We start from the raw sequence: 22357 nt of genomic DNA on the forward strand, positions 1-22357 counted from the left end.
ACCGTGGTATGTGGTCTCTTATGAACTCATTCATATGCTTGCAAGACATTAGACGACATTCCACCGAGAGGGCCCAGAGTATATCTATCCGTCATCGGGATGGACAAATCCCACCGTTGATCCATATGCCTCAACTCATACTTTCCGGATACTTAATCCCACCTTTATAGCCACCCATTTACGCAGTGGTGTTTGGTGTAATCAAAGTACCTTTCCGGTATAAGTGATTTACATGATCTCATGGTCATAAGGACTAGGTAACTATGTATCGAAAGCTTATAGCAAATAACTTAATGACGAGATCTTATGCTACGCTTAATTGGGTGTGTCCATTACATCATTCATATAATGATGTAACCTTGTTATTAATAACATCCAATGTTCATGATTATGAAACTAATCATCCATTAATCAACAAGCTAGTTTAAGAGGCATACTAGGGACTTCTTGTTTGTCTACATATCACACATGTACTAATGTTTCGGTTAATACAATTCTAGCATGATATATAAACATTTATCATAAACATAAAGATATAAATAATAACCACTTTTATTATTGCCTCTAGGGCATATCTCCTTCAGTCTCCCACTTGCACTAGAGTCAATAATCTAGATTACATTGTAATATACCTAACACCCATGGCATTCTGGTGTTGGTCATGCTTTGCCCTAGGGAGAGCTTTAGTTAACGGATCTGCTACATTCAGATCAGTGTGTACTTTGCAAATCTTTACTTCTCCATCTTCGATGTACTCGCGAATCGAGTGGTAACGCAGCTTGATATGCTTCAGCCTCTTGTGTGACCTTGGCTCTTGTGCATTGGCGATGGCACCCATATTATCACAGTAAATGATCAATGGGTCCAATGCACTAGGAACCACACCGAGCTCTACAATGAACCTCTTCATCCATACCGCTTCTGATGAAGCCTCTGAAGCCGCTATGTACTCTGATTCTGTTGAAGACTTTGCCACCGTGCACTGCTTCGAGCTTGCCCAGCTTATTGCAGCACCATTCAATATAAACACGTACCCGCATTGTGACTTAGAGTCATCGGGATCGGTGTTCCAACTTGCATCGGTGTAACTTGTTACAACGAGCTCTTGGTCACCTCCATAACAAAGAAACATATCCTTAGTTCTTTTTAAGTACTTCGGGATATTCTTGACCGCTGTCCGAGTGTTCCATTCCCGGATCACTTTGATATCCGCTAGTCAAACTAACGAGCATGCGCTATATCCGGTCTTGTACATAGCATGGCATACATAATAGAGCCTCATCGCCGAAGCATAGGGGATTTGATTCATCCTTTCTCTTTCTTGGCGTAGCCGGTCCTTGAGTCTTACTCAAGACCTTGCCTGGTAACATAGGTAAAAACCCTTTCTTACTTTCGTCCATTCTAAACTTCTTTAGAATCTTGTCCAGGTATGTACTCTGTGATAGCCCTATTAGGCGTCTTGATCTATCTCTATAAATCTTGATGCCTAATATATACGATGCTTCACCAAGGTCTTTCATTGAAAAACTCGTTATTCAAATAACCTTTTACACTCGCTTAATAGTTCTATATCATTCCCGATCAATAATATGTCATCTACATATAATATCAGGAATGCTACAGAGCTCCCACTCACTTTCTTGTAAATACAGGCCTCTCCATGACACTGTATAAACCCGAAGTCTTTGATCACCTTATCAAAGCGTCGGTTCCAACTTCTCGATCCTTGCTTCAGTCCATAGATTGAACGCTGAAGTTTGCATACTTTGTCAGCATTTTTAGGATCGACAAAACCTTTGGGTTGTACCATATACAACTCTTCCTCAATGTCTCCATTAAGAAACGCCGTTTTGACATCCATCTGCCAAATCTCATAATCGAAAAATGCAGCTATTGCTAACAAAATCCTCACAGATTTTAGCTTCGCTACGGTGAGAAAGTCTCATCGTAGTCAACTCCTTGAATTTGTCGGAAACCCTTTGCGACAAGTCGAGATTTATAGACAAGTAATATTACCATCGACATCTGTTTTTCTTTTGAAGATCCATTTATTCTCGACAGCCTTTCGGCTATCGAGTAAGTCTACCAAAGTCCATACTTTGTTATCATACATGGATCCCATTTCGGATTTCATGGCTTCTTGCCATTTGTTGGAATCTGGGCTCATCATCGCTTCTTCATACGTCGCAGGGTCCTCATCATTGTTATCCACAATCATGACATTTAGACAAGGATCATACCAATCGAGAGTGGCACGTTCCCTTGTCGATCTGCGAGGTTCAGTAGTTTCCTCGTTCGAAGTTTCATGATCATTATCATTAGCTTCCTCTGTTGCCGGTGTAGGCGGTACAGGTACAACTTCCGGTACTGCGCTACTCTGATCAACGAGTATGGATTCATTAATCTCATCGAGTTCTACTTTTCTTCCAGTCACTTCTTTAGTGAGAAATTCTTTCTCAAGAAAGGTTCCGTTCTTAGCAACAAAGATTTTGCCTTCGGATCTGTGATAGAAAGTGTACCCTATAGTTTCCTTAGGGTATCCTATGAAGACGCATTTCTCCGCTTTGGGTTCTAGCTTGTCCGGTTGTAACTTTTTTACATAGGCTTCGCAACCCCAAACTTTAAGGAACGACAGCTTAGGTTTCTTATTAAACCATAATTCATACGGTGTCGTTTCTACGGATTTTGATGGTGCTCTATTTAAAGTGAATGCGGCTGTCTCTAATGCATAACTCCAAAATGATAACGGCAAATCAGTAAGAGACATCATAGAACGAACCATATCTAAGAGAGTTCGATTACGACGTTCGGACACACCGTTTCGTTGTGGTGTTCCCGCGGTGTCAATTGTGAAAGTATTCCGCATTTCTTTAAATGTATGCCAAACTCATAACTCGAGATATTCACCTCCGCGATCAGATCGTAGAAATTTAATCTTCTTGTTACGTTGATTTTCTACTTCACTTTGGAATTCCTTAAACTTCTCAAAAGTTTCGGATTTATGTTTCATGAAATAGATATACCCATATCTACTCGGATCATCCGTGAAGGTTAGAACATAACGATAACCACCGCGCGATGCTACACTCATTGGTCCGCACACATCGGTATGTATGATTTCCAATAAGTCAGTAGCTCGCTCCATCATACCAGTAAAATGGAGTCTTAGTCATTTTTCCCATTAGACATGCTTCGCATCTATCAAATGACTCAAAGTCAAGTGATTCAAGTAATCCATCGGTATGGAGTTTCTTCATGCGTTTCACTCCAATATGACCAAGACGACAAGTGCCACATATAAGTAGAATTATCATTCAATTTAATTCGCTTAGCATCAATGTTATGTATATGTGTATCACTACTATCGAGATCTAATAGAAATAAGCCATTCTTTTGTGGTGCTCGACCATAAAAGATATTATTCATAAAAATAGAACAACCATTATTCTCGGACTTGAATGAATAACCGTCTTGCATTAAACAAGATCCGGATATAATGTTCATGCTCAACGCAGGTACATAATAACAATTATTTAGGCTTAAAACTAATCCCGAAGGTAGATGTAGAGGAAGTGTGCCGACTGCGATCACATTGACCTTGGATCCGTTTCCAACGCGCATCGTCACTTCATCTTTCAGCAGCTTGTCGTTTATTCTTTAGTTCCTGTTTCGAGTTACAAATATGAGCAACCGAACCAAGTATCAAATACCCGTGTACTAGAACGAGAACTAGTGAGATAAACATCTATAACATGTATATCGGATATACCTTCTTTCTTCTTCTTGACAAGGCCGCTCTTCGGATCCGCCAAATACTTGGAGCAATTACGCTTCCAGGTGTCCCTTCTCCTTGCAGTAATAACACTCGAGCATCGGGCTTAGGGCCGTTCTTAGGTTTCATAGGAGGCGTGGCAGCTTTCTTGCCACCCTTCTTGAATTTTCCCTTAGACTTGCCCTGTTTCTTGAAACTGGTGGTCTTGTTGACCATCAACACTTGGTGCTCTTTCTTGATCTCAATCTCAGCAGCTTTTAGCATGCCAAAGAGTTCGGGTAACTCCTTGTTCATGTTCTCGCATATTGTAGTTCATCACAAAGTTCTTATAACTTGGTGGCGGTGATTGAAGGACACGATTAATCCCCGGTCTGTTAGGAATCACTATTCCCAAGTCACCGAGTTTCTTCGCATGCCCGGTCATGGCGAGCATGTGCTCACTAATGGAGCTGCCTTCTTCCATCATACAGCTGAAGAAATGTTTCGATGCTTCATAGCATTCCACGGCCGCATGAGTCTCAAAAATAGCTTTCAGCTCATTCATCAACTCATGAGGATCGTGGTGCTCAAAACGTTTTTGAAGATCGGATTCCGAGACTGCACGGGATGGCACACCGAACTTGAGAGTACCGAGTTTTCCGAGTCTCGTAAACAGCTTTTACTTCATCGGTTTCAGTTCTAGCGGGAGGGTCACCTAGCGGTGCATCAAGCACATATTGCAGATTTCCGCCGGAGAGGAAGATCCTCACATGACGGAACCAGTCGGTGAAGTTGCTACCGTTGCTCTTAAGCTTTTCTTTCTCTAGGAACTGGTTAAAATTGATTGAGGACGCCATCTCTACAACATATATTTGCAATAGTTTAGACTAAGTTTATGACAAATTGAGTTCAAATTTTAATTCAACATAATTAAAAATCTAGGTGAACTCCCACTCAAAACAATATCCCTCGCATTGTCTTAGTGATCACACGAACCAAATCCATCGCACCTCAAATCGATCATCACGAGAAAAGGTGTAATTTCAATGGCGAACACTCAAAGTGTTCATCATATCAATCATATGATTCATGCTCTACCTTTCGGTATCACGTGTTCCGAGACCATGTCCGTACATGCTAGGCTCGTCAAGGCCACCTTAGTATCCGCATGTGCAAAACTGTCTTGCACCCGTTGTATGTACTTATCGAATCTATCACACCCGATCATCACGAGATGCTTCGAAACGATAAGACTTGATAACGGTGCTACTAAGGATGAACACTTTATTATCTTGAGATTTAAGTGAGGGATCATCTTATAATGCTACCGTCGCGATCTAAGCAAAATAAGATGCATAAAAGGATTAACATCACATGCAGTTCATATGTGATATGATATGGCCCTTTTGTCTTTGCGCCTTTGATCTTCATCTCCAAAGCACGGACATGATCTCCATCATCTTCGGGCATGATCTCCATCATCGTCGGCGAAGCACCAAGGTCAATGGCGCCGTCTTCATGATTGTCCTCCATGTAGCAACTATTACAACTACTTTGAAATACTACTCAACATGAAATTTAAAGACAACCATAAGGCTCCTGCCGGTTGCCACAATACAATAATGATCATCTCATACATATTCATCATCACATTATGGCCATATCACATCACCAAACCCCGCAAAAACAAGTTAGACGCTCTCTAATTTGGTTTGCATATTTTACGTGGTTTAGGGTTTTCGATATAGATCTAATCTACCTACGAACATGAACCACAACGTTGATACTAATGTTGTCAATAGAAGAGTAAATTGAATCTTTACTATAGTAGGAGAGACGAGACACCCGCAAAGCCTCTTATGCAATACAAGTTGCATGTCGAACGAGGAACAAGTCTCATGAACGCGGTCATGTAAAGTTAGTCCGAGCCGCTTCATCCCACTATGCCATAAAGATGCAAAGTACTCAACTAAAGATAACAAGAGCATCAACGCCCACAAACCATTGTGTTCTACTCGTGCAACCATCTATGCATAGACACGTCTCTGATACCACTGTAGGATAACGTAGCATAGAAAACAAAAAATTTCCTACCGCGAACACGCAATCCAAGCCAAGATGCAATCTAGAAGACGGTAGCAACGAGGGGGTATCGAGTCTCACCCTTGAAGAGATTCCAAAGCCTACAAGATGAGGCTCTTGTTGCTGCGGTAGACGTTCACTTGCCGCTTGCAAAAGCGCGTAGAAGATCTTGATCACGATCGGTTCCGGCGCCACGAACGGGCAGCACCTCCGTGCTCGGTCACACGTTCGGTTGTTGATGAAGACGACGTCCACCTCCCCGTTCCAGCGGGCAGCGGAAGTAGTAGCTCCTCTTGAATCCGACGGCACGACGGCGTGGTGTCGGTGGCGGTGTAGAAGTCCGGCGGAGCTTCGCTAAGCTATGCGGGATGTGGAGGAGCGGGCGGCTAGGGTTTGGGGAGAGGGGCGCCGGCCACTATGGGGTGCGGCCACCTTGGTGGTTCTTGGGTGGCCGGCCCCTCCCTTGGCCCCTCATTATATAGGTGGAACCCCAAGAGGTGGTGTCCAAGTCTTCGAATAAGACCCGAACCAAAAACCTTCCATAGGAGATGAAACCTAGCCCAACTAGGACTCCCACCCAAAGGTGGGATTTCCACCTCCCATGTGGGGGGTGGCCGGCCCCCTATGGTGGAGTCCACTTGGGACTCCACCCCATCTAGGGCTGGCCGGCCATGGAGGTGGAGTCCCTTGTGGACTCCACCTTCCTTGGTGGTTTCTTCCGGACTTTTCTAGAACCTTCTAGAACCTTCCATAGAACCTTCCGCGACATTTTATTCACATAAAATGACATCCTATATATGAATCTTATTCTCCGGACCATTCGGAACTCCTCGTGATGTCCGGGATCACATCCGGGACTCGAACAAATATTCCAACTCCATTCCATATTCAAGTTCTACCATTTCAACATCCAACTTTAAGTGTGTCACCCTACGGTTCGTGAACTATGCGGACATGGTTGAGTACTCACTCCGACCAATAACCAATAGCGGGATCCGGAGATCCATAATGGCTCCCACATATTCAACGATGACTTTAGTGATCGAATGAACCATTCACATATATTACCAATTCCCTTTGTCTCGCGATATTTTACTTGTCCGAGGTTTGATCTTCGGTATCACTCTATACCTTGTTCAACCTCGTCTCCGACAAGTACTCTTTACTCGTACCGTGGTATGTGGTCTCTTATGAACTCATTCATATGCTTGCAAGACATTAGACGACATTCCACCGAGAGGGCCCAGAGTATATCTATCCGTCATCGGGATGGACAAATCCCATTGTTGATCCATATGCCTCAACTCATACTTTCCGGATACTTAATCCCACCTTTATAGCCACCCATTTACGCAGTGGTGTTTGGTGTAATCAAAGTACCTTTCCGGTATAAGTGATTTACATGATCTCATGGTCATAAGGACTAGGTAACTATGTATCGAAAGCTTATAGCAAATAACTTAATGACGAGATCTTATGCTACGCTTAATTGGGTGTGTCCATTACATCATTCATATAATGATGTAACCTTGTTATTAATAACATCCAATGTTCATGATTATGAAACTAATCATCCATTAATCAACAAGCTAGTTTAAGAGGCATACTAGGGACTTCTTGTTTGTCTACATATCACACATGTACTAATGTTTCGGTTAATACAATTCTAGCATGATATATAAACATTTATCATAAACATAAAGATATAAATAATAACCACTTTTATTATTGCCTCTAGGGCATATCTCCTTCAATCAGATGGTGCATCTATATTTTGCTCCTTTTATTTTAAAATGCATCTTAGATATATTTTAAAATATCAAAAAACTGAAAGGAAAATTCACACATACATCTTCACGTGCTACACGCTCACAAAATCGTTTCATGAAAAACTGAGTTGTCATCTGGCGTGTGTAAAAAGACAAAATTCGGTGTCAAAGATAATGCTTTTCACAAGATAAATTTTATCTTTTTTAAATAAATCATAAAAATTATCGGTTTATCCCGAAACTTGATAAATGCACATATATTGTGAAAATGTACATGATTTTTTTGTTAAATTTTTTACACACTTCAAAATACTCTCTTCGATCTAAATTAATTGAGTTGACTTTATCTAGATACGGATGTATCTAGTCAACAAAGTATCTAGTATATCTTATCTAGTATATCTGTATCTAAACAGAGTGAAGTCAATGAATCAGAAAAAGTATGTTTTTTTTTTGGTAAGAGCATATGCATGCACCGGAAGCCAAATTGAATTCCCCAGCGCATATCTCAGGTTAAGAGCAACTCCAGCTGCGTCCTCCAAAACGGCCTCCAAAGTGCGTCGGATAGAGAGTTCGGGAGACGTGTTTTGTTCGTACCGCGTTTGTGGGACGTCGCTCCCCAGCGACGTCCCAAAAACGTACCCTAAATAAATAAAAGTGCACGGAAATAAATGTTTTCATTCAAATTTGATTATATATTACAAGTTTGAATGAAAACGGCTAGATTTTATCAAACCCTAGCCCACTGGCCGTCCGGCGGTGCGTTTGACGGCCTCGCCCTGTCGTCGCCTCCCCTCCGCCGCAGCTCCTGCTCCGCACGCCGCCTCTGCGTAGGGTGGAGGCCAGACGCCGCTGCTAGCAGCGGATCGTCGCCTGCCCTCCCTTGCTACGCCTCCTAGAGGGAGAGCTCGACGGCGCGGCGAATCTGGCGGGTCTTCGCGGGCACGGACGTCGTCCTGGAGCTTCTTCTCCGACTCGAAGGACTCGATGAGCGCTCGTTGCTGATCCGCCGCCTCGTCCGGGTGCGGCCCATCGTTGTCGGACCACTCGAAGTCGTCGTCGCAATCCTCCTCCTCCTCTGCCTCGTCCTCCTTCGCCGCATCCTCCTCCTCCTCCTCCTCCTCCTCCTCCTCCCCTCCTCCTCCTCCTCCTCCATTCGCGCCGCCAACGCGTCGGCCTCCGCCGCCAACGCATCCGCGTGGTCCCAGGCCGCCTCTGTTGCCGCAAGCGCCGACTTCCACTGCTGACGCTCCTCCACCACCTGCCACTGCTCGATCGCCTCCCGCCGTTCACGGTACTGGAGATCCCGCTTCATGTGCAGGCGCTGCCGCTCTGCACGCCACCGCTCGGCCATCTCCTTCGTCCGGCGCCGCCATGCCTCTTCCGCTGTGGCGGCGTCGAACGCTGCTATGGTGTCCGCCAGCGCCGCCTCCCCCATGCCTCGTTCTCTGCAGCTTCCGTGTCAATGTCCAACTGCGGTGCCGGAGGTGGTGGAGGTGGTGGAGACGGTGGTGGAGGGAACTGGCCGGCGTCCGGGCGGTTCATCAGTGCGTAGGTGGTGTTTATGGGACGAGGAATGTGCTTGCGGTGGAGAAAGGGGTGCCGGCGGCTGTGGTGGCTACCATTGAGCGGGGGCGGCCTTTTATAGACTCCAGCGTCGCGAGAAGAGGCGGGAATATAGTGCGGGAAGAGGCTAGAAGCGGCGGGAAGAAAGCGCGGGAATGCACGGTGGCGTGCGCACGCCGGCGACGCGTGGAAGCTGCACAGCGCCGACGAGACGTCTCGTCTGCCCCTCCATCACCATTAAGGCAAAGATGCGACACTTCGTTCGTGAGTCGCTGACGCGTCAGACCCACCACTCCTCGCCTCGCATTTCGTTGTGTCCGGTGTGTCCGGAACGTCCCCTGTGTAGCGGGGATGGGCTCGGGGCTCCAGACACCGTATTGGACCGCGTCAGATGGAAAGGGTCTTGGGACCCGCGGTCAAAAACGATATTTTATCCGACGCGCTTCAAATCCTTTTGAGAACCGCTTTGGGGAACGCGGCTCGAGATGCTCTAGCAAACTACAAAGAGATTGTCCGGACTAGTACTTACAACTAACTAACAGAGATATATGTTCTCTAACAGACGTTAAACAGCGGAAACGCCTCATTGCATGTTTGATTTGAAGGATTTGTATAAAAGAATTGTAGGATTGAATTATATAGAAAAATTTCTCTGATGGTTGTTTGATTTTTAAGATTGATTTTCACATGAATCTTTTTAAGGAATCATCTGCACTAGATTTGGTAGAAAATCTAACATTCATTCGATCATACCTTCTTTTAGGACCACTGTTTTTCCTATGGTGGAAGTAAACAAAATTTTATTCCTATAAATTTATGTAAGATTCAAGTGAACCTTACATTGTAATTCTACATTTTCACCTCGCAAAAAAAATTCTACATTTCATATTTCTACGTTTTTTTCAAACCTACGAATCAAACAGGAAGCTACGTTCGGACTCCTCTCTTCTTCGGCAAAAGCATTTATAGCAGATGTTAGCTGCATGTCTCCGTCCGTATCTCTGGCCCTCGATCGGCTAGTCCGAACATGGCGCATAGTGTTACTCCTAGATCGGTCCATCGAAGAAAATGATGTGCATAAATTCTCTGCTACAGTTCTCTAGCCTAACAATAGCGGCTGATTTATGAGGCAGCTGCATCGCGTTCATGTAGAGGGAGAGAGGCCGCGCAAGCATGGAAATTCGAAAGCGAGCAGTGGCAGGGAGGTTACGTTTTAGGGATGATGGAACAATCATAACCAATCAAAATCCGACACCATCGGCAGTTGGGGCGCCCAATGATCTTCGGAGAAGATGAGAAATTGACAAGTGATAGAGACTTAGCTCCATCTTTCTGATAGGTGTATTTTCATTCATCTTTTTTTTCCAGTTTATATCATTAAGAGCAAGTACAATAAGATCTAATCAGCTGGCTACAAGGATTAAAATAATATATTCGTGTTTAGTTGGAGGAGAGAGAAGAGGAGAGAGAGAATGTGAGTGAGCTCTTATGCAAGAGCTAGCTCTAGCACGTGCTCCTAGGCAAGGTGTGTGAATGAAAGGTGGGTCATCCATTGAAAAAGTAGTACATTCTTATAGTCAACTATTGTACTTGTTGGCTACATGTTGACTATATATGACATGGTATCTTGCTTATAGCCAACAACCGGCTATACAATTGGAGTTGCTCTAACTGAAAAGTGACATCAAGACGATACAAATAAAGAGTGAATTTGGACTCTTCATTAAAAAAATGCAAAAAAAATATTGCGAAAAATGTGCCCGCCCTAGTCCCTTGGCGCAACGGAAAATACAAGTTGCCGGTGTATTTTTTTCGTGTGGGGCCTAGCAACGTCGGTACATTTTATTTTGAATTTTCCATACACTATTGATCTTAATCATGTGGCGGAGGAGGGCGTCGCACCGCGGTGACAGATTTCACACGTTTGCGCACAAGTAGCCTCCAAAAAAATGAACAAACACCTCTCCTGGCTGCCCAAGCTATATCCAGCTTCATCTCGGGCCGTTGTATTTCTAACAAGTTTGTCTACACGACTGATCTTCTCCACTGTTGTCGTAAAACCAGGGGCCCGATAACAGTCATTAAACTCTCAGCTTACCATCCTTGATCACCGTGGATTCCCCCTAGATCATGTTGGATCTGTGATACCCTCACAACTAGAAAAGTTGTTCTTAATGGTATCCTTGGCCCTTGGATCATCTGCAAAAATGATCTCGGACAAGGCGATTCCCTCTCCTCGTACCTTTTTAACATTGTTCCAAATGTCTACCAAAAGCTTATTTCTCAGTCCTTCTCTCGCGCATACCTAGCTCACCCTATTGCTCCAAATCTTTACTGCCTAGTCCACCAGTACTTCTACGGTAACTTGACTCTAGGTCCAGCTGTTAGAGTATATTTGGTAGTTATAGATTACATGGGATTGTATTAGGATTGTTTCCATATTCTCCCTAGGAGGTTTCTTAGCTTCCAAATCTTGTACTCTATATATACTCGCCCATGAGGTGCAATACAACATCCAACATATTCCGCAATCTCTCCTCCCTCTCTATCCTTCTACATGGTATCAGAGCGGCACGCTCCTTGACCTAGCCGCCGCCCGCGCTTCCGCCCGCGCCGCCCCTGGGGAGGTCAATCTCCATGACCTACTCCGGGGGCCGCGCAACCCGTATGAGGGTTCGTCCGCCGATCCGTTGATCCGCTGCCCTCGAGTCTTTTTTTCCAATCTGTAGATTGGTTTTCTTTTTGCTCCGCCGGTCGCTCGACCGGCGTTTCTTCTCGGTTTACTCGATCATAGATCGGATTGAGTCGCCACCGCCGCCGTCACCGCGCGCCTCTACTCCGACAACGGCATCGATCTATACCGGCCATCTTCATCAACCGCGCGGCACGGCCGCACGCGTCACACACGGGACGCCTACGTGCGACGCAGCAGGCTGTCTCGCCTGCGCGGTCTCCATCGCCGGTCCGTCTTCGCCGTCATCGCCCGGGACATCACCGACAACGTCGCCAACGACTCCAATCTGCGGCACGTCGTCCACGCCATGGCGCGTACAGCGCCGCCGTCGGTCTGATCAACCGACCGCGCGCACGTCTCCGCCAAGCACGTCCCCGAGCACGCGCCTACCACCGATCGAGCTACGGGCTGCCGCTGCGTCGCCCTTCGGGTCGCAGCGCCGCCGCCTTTGGTCCACGCTGCTAGCCAACGACGCGCCTTCTGAGGCGCGTACATCGCTGGTGGCGTCCCGCCGCTGCACCGACTCGCGCCCTGCATCTACGCCAGCCCCTCAGGTCGTGGCGTCGCCGCACGCGGTCGCCTTCGCCGTCCCCCGCGCGTCGATGTCCGAGGCCACCACAGCGCCGCCCCTTCGGCGCGGGTCGCCTCCATCCGCGCATGGTCTTCGTCACGCCGCTGGGTCTTCCTCGCCTACTTCGTGTACCGCCGCCGCGCCCCCAACCCAGGTCGCCGCTGGGCTCGCCAACCTCTTCAGGTCGCGCTGGGCTCGCCGACCACCGCAACGCCCGTCTAGGCGTCCAGCTTGACCACCCCTGGTCACCGCTGGGTTCGCCGCCTTCTACGTCTTCGTACACTACAGCTTCGCCGCCAGCGTCCTCGCCTCTTCCCCGACTACGTCACCTGCTACTCTACTCCGACACCCGTCGTCGAGACTCGCCTCTTCCCCGACTACACCACCTGCTCCTCTTCTCCGACACCCGTCGTCGAGACCTCCTCTACTAGTCTACTCCGACATGGCGCGCACTTTGTAATGTTCCCTACCCTCGCAGACTAGGGCAGCATCTCGTCCTCGACGGCTCAGACTGCATCGACTTCGGCATCGACCATCTCCACGACTGCCTCGACACGTCTCCGTCACTCTCCTCGCGCACTATGCGCTTGCGGCTTCATGTGCGGCTACCTCGACACCGGCACCCGACCACGACATCGACCACGGCATCCCCTCGCGCGGCTACCCCGACCAAGGTTGCACCGCCCAACGCTCTCGGCTCCCTCGACATCGGCACAAGGGCTACCACCTCGCCTGCGCCTCACCAGCTTCCTCTACAGTCCAAGCATCCGCGACGCAACTCCGTCCCGACGCTCCCGCTATGACTGCGGGGGAGTGTCAGCCCGTTGGTTCCTACCTTCGGCTTCTCTCCAGTCTGACCGTCCGCGACGCTACTGTTGTTCACGTCGCTACCGCTACGACTGCGGGGGAGTGTTAGAGTATATTTGGTAGTTATAGATTACACGGGATTGTATTAGGATTGTTTCCATATTCTCCCTAGGAGGTTTCTTAGCTTCCAAGTCTTGTACTCTATATATACTCGCCCATGAGGTGCAATACAACATCCAACATATTCCGCAATCTCTCCTCCCTCTCTATCCTTCTACACCAGCGACCCCTAAGGCTGTTGCCCATCTTCACTCTATCCTCAATGAAGAAAGTACAAAGAACACAGCTCAAAATGCCATCAACCTATTTTTTCACACGGAGTGGACCATATTTAACGCGGAAATTCCGAGCTTTACTAATTTTCAAGTATCCTAGCCAATTTTTCCCCTGCTTACATGACTATATGTTGATTTGAGTAAAATAGGAAAATTTTGAATTACAAGAGCGGGATAGTTTAAATCGTTTGAATTGTGCATGCAGAAGATAGAACCTATTCCTCAACCGTGTGCATAATAAATTAAAACGCGAAATTTCATTAAACACCATCCACCGTCCTTATCACCTCGACCGCATGAAAATGTTTCCCCCACCCCAACACAACCCATCCCAGTGCATGCGAGCTTCCCCTCCCCGTCGTTGTTCTTGAGACACAACGGGAGTCAAGTTGATCCCATGGTAGGCCTGCTAGCTGTGGATCGATCATGCATTGAGCAAGACCGACTAACGACTTTTAGTTTCTTGATGCTACTAGTATGATCGAACTAGCTGACACTTTATTGCTTTGTGTGTTCGATCTGGCTGCGCAAATACTTTTCAGTTTGATTTATGCTCGATCGATTTGTTCGATTGCATGGGCATATTTAATTTTGCACTCGATCTGTTTGATGAAATGCCATGGCAGAGTATTGTGACCGATCTGTTTGCTCAAATGTGGATGGTAGTATTTAGTATTGTGCTCAATATGATTGTATGAATAACGAGAAGAGACCTCAACATATTGTGGAAGATCATTTACACATTTTAGGGATGGATCGCACATATATTAGATGGTTTTATCACGGTGAACCATATGATGATACTCCTATAGTGGGAGAAGAAGATATTTCCATCAGATCAACTAGGACAAAGCGGGAGAAGAAAATCTGTATTCAATCTTAACTTGTTGCAGATGGACGAGCGGGGAGGAGAGAAAAAGTGTGTGCTTCATGACACGGATTTCAGCTCTGAGACTTGTGCTATGTTAGATGAGAAGGTAAATCTGTAAAACAATATTTGTTCTGGTTGCATCCCTTAGATGTTTACCTAATCTATGTTAGATGAGAAGGTAAATCTGTAAAACAATATTTGTTCTGGTTGCATCCCTTAGATATTTACCTAATCTCTGTGGATGTACTAATTGCACAAGCATAGAGTTGAAGAGGTCTCTTAGTTTGATGGGACAGTTGAAGATGAATGTGGCAGCCCCGGGATTACGGTTAGACAAATACCAGATCTTTGTTCGACATAAGTGATTACAGTGAGAGAATCGGTAACACAACAGTGACTCTACGACTCAAAGAAGTAATTCAAGCTCATAAAAGAGCAAAGAACCAAAGCATTACAAGCAGAGGTCACTGACCTGACATTACATCCATTAACGAAAGCGAAGTTATGCTATTAGACATAGCAAGATAGCACGAGGCCTAAGAGGCCAGGAGCATAACGGCGATGTCCCAGCCCGTAGATTCCAGGCTGCCACCTGGAAACCCCAAGCTACTCGTCAATGTCGACCAAGAAAGTACCATCTGTTGGAGAGACTCCATCTGTAGCAATTATGTAACAAGCTGAGTACAGGGACTCAGCAAAGACTTAATACAACCTTTTAGCAAAGCGGATATGTGGGCTTTCTGTAGAGGTATTTTGCGTAAAGCCAGTTTTACTTTGTTATACCAGAGGGAGAGGAAGCTCAACTTCCCAGAACCTTTAAAAGGGGATAAGAGAGCGATATCTCTAGCTCTAGTGATCATCATATTGTATCCACCAAATCTTCATCATCTCGAACCACTAACCTCGGATCACCCCCTCAATACCCCGGAGAAGGCATCTGTAAAGACACAGTGTTTGCCAAGTTTTACGATTACATTCAAGTTCTCTATGATCTCCACGTCCGTTCCCACGTCGTCTGTAACCGTGGACACAACTTTTAGAAAAGATTAAACCATGCAGGGGTGCACAACTTTACCCACATGTGCCAACTGACTCTTAATGCCAGAATCATTAGCTCTCTCCCTTGGAAAGTCGGCAGAGGGTGGTGGACCATGACCTTTACCTTACTGTCGCCTAGACCATGAGTCACGCGATAAGGATTGTTCCGATGTAACGGTTCAAGTCCCAAAGTCGGTCCTTAAGGATGTGAGCCAAGGTGGGTTTCCCCAGAGGCCGCAGCCCCAGCTACCATGACCACGCTTACCTACCTGCTATGCACCTTTTCTCCCAAACAGAATGTAATGCATATGTCCAAATAACGCCCAAACTATGTGACTCATGGAATCGACTAGACAAGTTAGTAGTCGAGAGGGTATCATAATAGGGTCTCATGTGGTTGTACGCTCAGTCTTGGTTCAAGAGGCGAGAACTCGAATCCTAGGGTTGGCAGAAACGAAACAACCCACCACATCCCACTGTGGCCTCTCGTCTAAGCATTTAGTCATGTTTAACAAACATCTCCATATTTACCACGTTAACTTGTCATGGTAGTTTCATTTCATTGTAAGGCTCCAGTCTGAAGACTTGAGTAGAAGCATCCCAAACTAAGCATGGCTAAGCATAAAGATATAAAGGCTCTAGCGATGCTCACATGCCAAACCTAGTTATGCTAGGAGCAGTGGATAGGGGATTTGAGGCTACAAGGGTGGAACATGCAACATATAGGATAACTCTACCTATCGATAAAAGACAGTTGAATCGTATGCAATATGTAGAAACCAAAAGCAAAAGCATTTCGAAACCATATATGAACCAGGTTAGGGCTTGCCTTTGTCCCTAACAAAGAAATATGGGATCTTTGGAAATCTTTTTCTTGACTTGTTCGTCGATGAACAAGTATTGTTCTTCAGTCCTGTTGATCTTCATTGTCTCAGACTCGTGCTCTATCGATCGCGAAGAAGCTAATACGGGAAAGGTAAAAGAACAATCAACACATGGTATCGATGCACTGCGTTTACAATAATGATGAAATGACATTTTTTAAGGTATTGAATCATTCCTAAACATGAAAGGCAATTTAAATGGGATTGAAATGCATAAAGCATTGCATTTCGATAAACCCCGCATATTAAGGAAGAGGGTTCTTTTATTATCCTATTATATACAAGGTTCAAAGTTTTTTAACAATGCATGATTTTATCAAAATATAGATCTCATTTTTCTGAATATTTTGATATATTATACACATTTTCTAATTTAAAATTAATTAGATATAAATTTTACAAGTTTTATTCAAAGTCTGGAATTACTGGTGTCGAGGTTACTCCTCGGCAATGCCCTCCGTAAGGGGCTTAGGGTAGATGGAATCCTGTAGGCTGACACGAGACATCGGTTATCAAGCAAGCGGGAAGAGCGATTTACCTAGGTTCGGGGCCCTCGATGAGGTAAAACCCTTACGTCCTGCCTGTCTGATCTTGATTATAAAAATATCGGGTTACAATGGGGTGCCGAGGGTTTCGGCTATGATCTCATCGAGAGACTAAGTTCTGTAGGGACCTAGCTCTAGACTTGCGGTGGCTATGATTGCTAAGATTGCGTGTGTCCTCGGCAGCCTCTCTCCTGGCCCTTATATTGGGAGCCAGGTCTCGAGAGATCTATCCGGGTACAACTAGGTTAACAAAAGGTCCTAGCTCTAAGCTTTCCTTGTATTCTTCGTCTCCTTGTTTTGTTCTTCAAGGGTCCTTCTTCGGCACCGACGTAGTGGCCCACCTAGTCATCGAGTTCCTTCATGGGCCCCTGGTTGGGCCGCAAGAGGTAGTGCAATGTCAGTTACCCGAAGGGTAATGCCCACATGAACTGAAAAATATTAAAAACCCTTACAGACTGGGCCCACTGTCATGGTTTTATTCTTTATTAAATATTTATGAAATGATTAAAATTCTGATGATGCGCACCCACCTATCATAAATTTAAATATTTATACAAATGATTTTCAGAAAAGATAAAAGCCCGGCTGACGTCATTATGACGTCAGCACGGCCTGGAGCTCCTAGGTCAAGCACGGACAAGACGTTGTGGTGCTCGCGTGTGCGATGCGCATGAGAGAGGTGGACCAGGGAGTGGTGGCGCCGCCCCGAAATGGTCGCTGGGGCGATGACCATGGCGAGGCCGAGCGGCGGCTCGGGCAGGCGCGCGGCGCGGTGGCGAAAGAGAGCGACAGTGAGAGAACGAAGGGGTCCAGGAGGAGCTCCTTCTCACCAGGAGTGCGAGGAGGTTGGCGGCGAGGCCGGAGGTGGCCAGGAGGTGTCGTAGCAGTCACAGCTAGCTCTGCCGACCGTGGAGAAGATGGAGTCGCCTACGGTGATTGAGGACGCCCACGGTGGATTCCTTTGGTGAGGAAGGTGCAGGGGCGAGGCGGAGCGAGTGGCGTGCTCGAGGGTGTGCTTGGGGAGGCCTTGAACGGCAGCACAAAGTAGTGGCCGGAGCTAGGGTTAGCTCGGGCGCACAAGAGAGGGAGAGAGAGTGAGAGCTAGGGAGAGGGAGAGGATAGGGACGAGGGAGGCATCGGCGCGGGTCCCTCGCCTAGGGGCAGCGCGCATTGCAACCGGGATCGACGGTCGGAGTGACGCAACGCAACAGCGTGCGTGTCTATCGAAGAAGACAAAGGAGATTTTCTTAAAAATCCCCTGCTGTTTTGGTGTTTCTCTGGGAAAAAAAACATAGCAAAATCAATTCTATTTTGGTGTTTTGAAATCTTTTGAAGATCCAAAATATCTTTGAAACTTTAGGGAAAATATTTAGTGGCCTTCCCAATAATATTTGAGGATCCACATATTTAAGTTTTCGAAGTTTGAAACATTTTGGGAGAATTTAAAACAGTGGAAGGTTTGCATACATTTTGGGTTTCCCTTTTATTCAAAGTGTGAATTTTTCTTAATGCAATTTACGTTATGCTCATGAATGCACAAATAACACCTAATTAGATTTAGCTAAAGATGGATGTTGCAGTTTGATCCCCCTTACAAGAATCTCGTCCCCGAGATTCCTAAGGTAGAGAAAGAGGGACACAAAGGGAACAAGGTTACTCATGTCTTTAACGATCTCCATAGTGATATCCATTTTTGAAGAGGTTAATCCACGACATCATGAATGAATGAAGATACTCATTTCCTTCCTTCGAAGTTGTTGTCCACTATTCTAAAGGAAAGAGGGAATAACAGCAGGTGATGGACCTTAAATAAGATTGAGTATTTCATGGTCAACTCATGGAAGGAGTGTTTAAAAACATCTCTTGAGATGACAAACATGAAACACGTCAAGGTAACACAAGAGATGGAAGAAGTTTAAAATTTGTATACAATTGCTCCACGCTTGACAAGAATACGAGAAGACAAAGGTAAATAACAAGGAGCTGAACTGCATTTGACACCATGACGAGGCACTCCCAAAATGAGGGTGACTCGGAGAAGCACAAAGGATTATCTAACCCGAGAAACTTTGGATTTCAGAAGCATAGAATCTTCTGAGGTCAGATTGCAAGAAATGGTTGAAGCATACTCAAAAGACTGGGCATCATAGATGACTGACGAATTCACACAACACATGCATTAATTAGAACTAGCAGGGTGGCCCGCGCATTTGCGCGGCTAGATTACTCTTTATCAGGAATATTGTTTAACTTATTTTTATGAGTTATTATGCATACAAAACGTATTGTCAAAAAGTATATCTGAGAGTTCTGCCCGAGCTACATATTCCTTTTTTTAATAGAAAAAAGGTTATTTCAAAGTTTCGAAAAATACTTAAAAAATCTAGATTTAGATAATGTTGTATTCTTGCAATGCGTAAAATTATGTCAGAGTTTTTATTTTTTCATACTCATGAAAATAAGGTATATTTTAGAACACTACATTTTCTACATGAACATTTAATTCAAGATTATTATGGAACTTATTTCGATTAAAAAAAGCAGGTACATGTAGCTCGATCTATATTTGTGGTTTCTTTGAGAAACATGATTATATTCTCATATAAAAGTATTTCAGTTTGGTGAATTAGATAGTTTCTAAGATACTTTTTAGAGCGATAATAACATACCAACCATCTTCAGGTTTCATGTGCATCATGGAAAATGAATCATAGTGTAGCGTAGTACCAATTCCGGCTTTCTTTTCGGTTCCTCATCTTTGATGTGCATAATTCACCAATAGTCATTTTTATGAACTTAACATTGACAACCCGTATGTCACCTTTCTCCGCACAACTCATTATTTACCATATTGCAGGTGTATTTGTTTATTACCGCAATGTTGGCTCTACATGTTTCAACCAATACTCATGTTACTAATTTTCTTTGTCACATATCCTTTTAAGCATGGTTCAAAAAAGTGTTCCTGAGCGTACGCTTAAGCGTAGATTAGAGCTAAGCGGAGCCCTTCCGCTCAGCTTTCGGCCTGAGCGAGAGGAAAAGCAAGGAGGAGCTGTGGAGGCAGGCTCTCACACGTTGTCGAGGCAGAAGCAAGAGGGTTAGGGTTAGGAATTCCATACGCATCCCAATTCTACTCCCGCGTCGAGGCAGAAGCAAGAGGCGACAACACTGGAGCTCCTCCGCGCTAGTGGTCAAGCTACTCTTTCGTGTCGCCCTCTAGATCTTCCTCAAGGCCGCCTAGACAGGGTCCCCTTCCTCTAGCAGCTCGTTCCCCTAGTCCCCTTCTAGTCCAGATCGAGGGGATCAAAGTGAGAGAGGCAGGCGTGCGTGAGTGGCGGCTATGACCTGGGATCTGGGAGGCTGGAAAGCACGAGGGGATCGATTTATTTGCAGTGCGTGAGGTTATTGGGCCTTTTGGAGGGGGTCATGTGTTTGGCTACGACCTGAGAAGCAAGAGGCATCATGTTGGGACTTTTGTTGGACCAGAAATAACACAGAACTAAGTGAGGTTATTCAATATTTTCTATTTTAGATTTACATATGCCTGTTTTGCCATGCACGCTTAAGCGGCGCTTAAGCTCGCTTAAGCAGTAGTTCCTCTAAGAAGAGCCTCACCGCTTGTTTAGCGCTTAGCGCTTTTTTGAACCTTGCTTTTAAGGCAATGTAACTATCTTCTGAAAAAATGCTAAAACATTGTCTTTCTAAATGTCGTCTTAACATATACTTTTTCTTACCATATCCACGTTTTTTGGGTTGATCATAGTTAATTCCAACCATTAGTTTTGTATACACGACAACACTATTGTTCCTTAATCCACAGGAAACAACACTGTCATCCACACCCCGATTCTTCAGATGCATAACCATGCATGCTTCGTATGTTGTTTTTGTAAATATGTACACTTTTATTCTTTCAGTTGCAGTGCAGGCTATGTTTGTGTTGACCTATGAATTTACAGACACAATCCCGTGCACATGTAAGCAACATGTACAGGCGTTTATAGTATTACTTTGTTACACATGCTCTATCATAACGTCTTAAATGCTTACAACTTATTCCCAGCTATCATTTTAATTATTTGCATTACATTTTCATGTTGAGTTTGCTAGGTAAGGAAATTAAATTGTATAAAAATTTATTCCGAATTTAGGAGTTTATGGATTTCACATGGAGTATGTTCAAATTTTTATTAGTTGTATTATATATCCACCTAATAAATCAAGATTCATTGCCACAACAAAATTTAGAGTCAACTTCTTTTTAAGAAAATTGTAGGATGAGATGAGTCCATGTATGGTGAATTATTTTGGTTTAGTTATACACAACCACATATGAGACGTCGATCTTTTGAACCTTATCATAAACTGATCCTTGGCGTTAGCTAGAGGTTGATGGTGGTATTTAAACCCTATTGAGTCATCTATTTTTAATCAAGTGGATTCTATATGGAAAATTCAATACATTGGCCTATGTAAGATACATGTAATACATGATCGCATATTTTGACTATATAATTAAACTGCGAGAATATACCTTAAAACATATAGATAGGCCAGCTAATTTGACAAAAAAAAATAGGTTTACTTATTTCACAAAATAAATATAGGCTAGCAGCTAACTGGTAGATGATGTATCACACGATGTTAATCAAATGTACCTGTTTGCAGCTGCTAAATGCGCGGTAGTCGATGCCAGTATAGGCGTCCTTGAAATGTGCTAGGAAGTCATGTTTGGGGCCAGAGTCAACACCGATAAAGGCTGCCTGTTCCGAGACAGCGGCTTGAGCGTCGCTGGGTCGGCATGCCTAACTGCATGCCCCGACGTGATCGCGATGTGTAAGGTTTTGGTTGTCCAGTGCCAGTTGTTGCAAGATCATAGAAGCTCAAGAACATACGACGGACGACAGGAGATAATCGCCATCTCTTACCGGGTGTCCTTCTAATCATTTTTAGAGGTCCCTTCTAATAGATTTGATAGTGCATGTCTCTGGCTTTCTGTCCAACATATGTATTCTCGCGATTTGTTTTCTCTTCTCTTGTGTCCATGATCAATACGATCTTGACTCCAGATCTGAGGTAAGGAATAAGCATCACAAATGGTGACGTAGAATTGTAAACCTAGCTGATCTGAAAGTCATACAGAAAAACATTATTGGTTACCTCTGGGATATATTACTCATATTTGTCAGCTCTACGCATCCTTCTAAGTAAAATATTGGCATGCCATTTACATTCGCTTTGGAGTTGAATGCTGAAGAAAAGTGAGGTATGCAACAATAAGTACTCTATGTTTTCCCTAGATTATAGAACGGAACATGGGAAGCAGTTATCAACAGAAGGTAGCCCATCCAATACCTTACTGAATTATTAAGATGCATCATATTTCTCTCCGATTTAATTAAAC

This window comes from Lolium rigidum, chromosome 7, assembly GCF_022539505.1.
Source record: "Lolium rigidum isolate FL_2022 chromosome 7, APGP_CSIRO_Lrig_0.1, whole genome shotgun sequence".
In the NCBI taxonomy this organism is placed as follows: Eukaryota; Viridiplantae; Streptophyta; class Magnoliopsida; order Poales; family Poaceae; genus Lolium; species Lolium rigidum.